The sequence below is a fragment of the Penaeus chinensis genome, chromosome 40 (assembly GCF_019202785.1).
Source record: "Penaeus chinensis breed Huanghai No. 1 chromosome 40, ASM1920278v2, whole genome shotgun sequence".
Lineage (NCBI taxonomy): Eukaryota > Metazoa > Arthropoda > Malacostraca > Decapoda > Penaeidae > Penaeus > Penaeus chinensis.
The window spans coordinates 11,246,282-11,251,281 of NC_061858.1; positions in this window are offsets into that span (position 1 = coordinate 11,246,282).

The following is a 5,000-nucleotide window of genomic DNA, read 5'->3' on the forward strand; positions in this document are numbered from 1 at the left end:
TTTGGACTGTCTCCAATTTGTCTTTGTACTTATTCTTTGTGGCAATTAGAGCGACTGAGGCATAGTCCACAATGGGCCGGATGGCATATACATAGAATGATCTTAGTACTTTGTGTCTGGCTCCTATGCGTCTCCCAGTCATTAGTCGCATGACAGACAGTCTTGCTTTGGTTCGGTCAACCAGGTACTGGACCTCCTTCTGGAAGGAGAGGGTCTATCCTTACCCAAAGGTATTGGAAGTCTTGGACACAATTCAAGTCCACTCCCTGGATTTTCAGACTTGTGCCTTGAACTCTATGTCTCAGAGCCATGGCTTTGGATTTGGCTGCAGAGATCTTTAGTCCTGTCCTACAACACTCCTCAAGGTCCAGACAACGCTAGGCAGTATGGTCCAGTGGAGGTGATAGCAAGATCGTCTGCAAACGAGATGATCTTGCACCCCACTGGGAGGTTTATGTTGAGGATGCAGGACATTAAAGTGTTAAATAGGGCTGGACTGAGAACTCCACCATGTGCCGTTCCATTTTCTAGTGGCATGTGCTTGTGATAGGTGACCCTGGAATTTGACTCTGGCAGTCCTGTTCCTGAAGTAGTCACCTATCCAAGCCAAGGGCTCTCTTGAATGGCAAGAGGACTTGCTAATTCAAAAGCGTTCTCCAGGTCAAGAATACTACCACAGATGTGCCCTTGCTGATTGTGCTTAGGAGCGTGGTTATGCTGTGTGCTGTGCTCATGCCCCTGGTGAATCCCGTGGAGGTGTTCATGTGGGGGTCCCATTTTCCATTGGAGCCGGTTTAGTACTATCCTCTCGGCCGTCTTGGCCAGACAGCTGAGGAGAGAGATGAGGCGGTACTTCCCTGGCTCTTTGGTTTTGGGATGGGAACTATAGTAGCCCTCTTCCAACTCTGGGGTAGTGTAGAAGTTTCCCAGGACTTGTTGAAGAGTTGCAAGAGTGCAAGCTCACCTGCTAGTCCTAGGTGGGAGATAATGGGGTACGAGATCCCATCAGAGCCCGGGGCTGTGTTAGAACTGGATTTATAGGATTTTCTTAGTTCCCTCAGAGAAAAGATAACATCTGAGTTATTGGGTTCGGCTGCCCTTTCTCTGATCTGAGCAAGTCTGTCTGGTTGTAGACGTTCTTGTCTTGCTCTCAGCTCGGCTGGCAGACTGTTGCTGCTTGTTCTCTCAGAGAACTCGTGCGCCAGTCTGTTTGCCTCTGCTTGAGGGTCTTGGTGAGTTCAACTCGGGGCTGAGCGGCTAGTAGCTCACCTAACCCATTGCCATAGCTCTGAAAGGGTGGTTTGGTGGTCGAAGGACTCACACCATTCCAGCCACTTTTCCTGCCTGACTCTGTTGGCAGTTTCCTTGGCATCCCTGACAGCTTCCCTTAGGAGGGCTAGGTTTTCAGGGGTTCTTTGCCTTCGGAATAGTTTTTGGCACATTATTACTCTGTGGGTGACCTCCCTAATCTCGTCGTTAAAGTACCAGGCGTCTTTTTGACTCCAAGACCCAGGTCGAGTTTTGGGTATGGTCAGTGAGGCTGCTTAATTAATGGCGTTTATAAGTTTGGCTTCATGCACTTCCACATTTTCACTTTGTGGGGGTTCACTGCATCTCAGACAGTGGGCCAAGGCATTCTGAAACGCCTGCCAATTGGTCTTGTCTGTTTTCCATCTTGGATTTGGTCGTGGCATTTTGGCTGGGCCAGCATCCGTGAGGGTAGTTATAGTGACGTAATGGTCACTTGTGACAGTCGCAGTGGCCAAGGTGAGGTCTAGGACCCCTCCTCTGACATGCATTGGCTCTTGGGTATTGAGGAGAGCGATCTCTGGGAATGTCTCAAACTCGTTAGCTATGTGATAGCCAGCCGCATCCGGTGCCCAGCAGCAAGCCAGGATGTGGTGGTGTGCATTGAAGTCTCCCTCTATAATCACTCGGTCATGTGCAGCAGAAGCACAGACCTGGCTGATATCTAAGTTTCTACAGCCTGGCCGGCTGTACACATTGTACAGTTTGAGGGCCCTCCGACCAGGTGAATCTCAACGGCAAGAGATTCAACATCGTCTCCACAGTGCAGTGCATCGGCTATTGCGGAGCAGGGGATTGTTGCTCTGACAAGGGTGATCAAGCCTCTCTTGCCTGGTGTTTGTGGCAGCATGAAGACATGATACCCTGAGAAGTGAGCAGTGTCCACTGTTAATGTCTCCTGGAGCATGACAATGTCAATGTTTCTTGATCGCACTACTGCTTCCTTGTGAAGAAGCCATTGATGTTCCACTGTAGGATGCTTAGGTTATGTGTCATGATGTTACTTGGTGATAGTTACATCAGAGACCTCATCATATTCGGATTGAGAGTCGGAGTCTGATAACTCCATTGCGACTTCCTCGCTGGTTGAGGACTCTTCGTCTGTTGTCAGGCTTTCCCTGGGTCTACTGGGGGGTGGAGAGCCTTTGGTAGCTCGGACTTTAGTTAGTTTGGCTTTCTCTGATCAGTTTTTTCTGTGTTTTTCTTTGCTGGCCTTGCCTGGGCAAGGGCAGCGTGCTCTGGCTCTGGCTGCACAGATTCAGCCTGGTTTGGCTCCGCCTGTGAAGGCATGGCCTGAGTTGGAATGGGGAGGAGAGTTTCGTCTTGGGGTGAGGGTGAGGCTGGTTTTGCTCTCTGTAGCGCCCTCTGGTAACCACTCAAATATTTTATCCAGAGGGGCAGTATCTGTTATTTCCTTTCTGTGGTTTCTCCAAAAGTTATATATAGAACCCATACTATAAAAGAAGAAGAGTCATATAGGTTATTTATGATCTAACTTCCGCCTTAGAGGTAACTGAGAGAAGGGGTAATATCAAAACACTTAATGAGCTTACAAATTTTAGTTGACATTATGAATCATAAATCATTACACTTTTACAATGAAATAAACATACATTTACCAAAATGTTCAAGTGCTCCAACCTGTCACTCTTTACACTAGTTGGTCTTCTCAGCTATCTTCTTTCCTTTTCTTCATCCATTTCCTGGGCTCCCAAAGATGTTATTTTCTTTCATTCTTGTGCACAGCACCAGGAACGAATAAATCCAATCTTCAGCAAAACCAAATAAGAACAAAACAAAAACATAAAAAAATTACCCATTCCAAGAAAAGAAACAATTATTCTAGCTTAGGAATGATAAAACAATATAAAGTTATAAATCTAAACAAATCATTTGTTAAAAGAACAAAATATTTCTTGCAAACAAACAAATTATGTATAGCATTTATGTTATTATATATGATATGAGTAATTGTATGCACATTATTGTAATTTTTGACTAAACATCATTTTAATAGTATACAATTATAAATGTTAAGAACACTTACGCTTTGAATGGGTTTTAATTGCTTAATAATAATGAGAGAGACACATCGGGATGTTGTTCAAGTGCCATGTGCCAGCCTCGAGCTGTGAAGAAGACATACTATTTATCTCTAATTTCCAGTTTGATCTCCAATATTTACTTTATTTTGTTCTATAAATCAAATATATAGTATTGTATGATTTTATGAATTATATAATTACAGCTGAATATTCTTTCTTACCTCGGATATTTCACGATAATCTAAATAAAGTTGTATGGCACTCTTCTTTGATCTCTCTCAGCAATAGTATCCGGTTTTTGTACGGTATATATTTCAAAATTTAAAGTTTACTCAGATCACATATAGTACAAACATATAGTTCTTCTTAACCTATACATGCATAATTTTCAGAATTTTTTCCAATAACAAAAATATTACATATTGTTTTCTTCATCAAAATATTAATTATACAACCTTAATATAACGGACCTATTGACATATAACAGTGTACCATTTAAATAAAGAGAATGTATGGTGGGGTAACAAAAAAAACTTATACTTTGTAGGGTAACCTATTATATTTTACAATTTCCTAATCTTAGTAAAAAAAACTAATATGGAAATATATAGACTTCGTGTAAAACTAATAAAATAAAGCATCATATTTCTAGAAAAATAATGAAATACTTTTATCTTACATAGCTAAAGACTAAAACTGAGGTAGATATAAGTAATACATTTGCATAAAGACCAAGTGAGGTATGCACAGGGAGGTTTCTAGACGAATTTTTGGGTCATTCTAACTTCACATCCCTTGTGCTCATTACACACCTTTGGGGTTAGGGGAAACCAAAAATTCGTCGTTAAATATATATATATATATATATATATATATATAGGAACAACTTTATCACAATCAAGTACACTACCCTCATTAAAATCATATTCCAAGTTATCAATGAATACCAATATTAACAACACAAATGTCTTGTCCACTTGCTCAGAAATGTTACACATTCTGGTGCTCGAGGAGGGTAGACATATCACTAGATTGTATACACTAGTTTCTTTCAAATTTTGTATCGTTATGTCACACAATACTGGGTCACTCTACCAAAATACAGCCAGAGAATCTGAACTTTATACATCTGACAGGCCCTAACTGTTGCAAGAAATCACATCAACTTCCCTAGACCTATAGAGAATCAGAGGATTTACTAATTATTTCTGACCTTGCACTTCTTGCATCATTGAAGTACTAAATACTCTAGCTTAGTGCTCAACTGGGTCCACATTTAGCCAAACACAACTGATTGGGGACCTTCAGGTAGATACTTATTCTTACAACTCCTTAACCTAAATCCCTAGCAATTTGTTTTCTAGAAGTCAAATGTATCTAAATATATAATTTAAAATACAAGTCAACAATATAAGTCAGACTAACATTCATAAGAATGTTCTCGAACTACTATATCCAGGTGTCCTCACGACCCATTCATAAGGAACAACAATCATCCTCAATCCTAATAGTTTACTCTAACTCTAAGTTAGGATTCATCAAAATCACGTCCTATCCTGGCCAAGGCATAGGCTTTATCAAAATCTTCATAATAAATCTCCCAATAGGGTAGTGCGAATAATACTCAATTCTTCAGCTTAATATTAT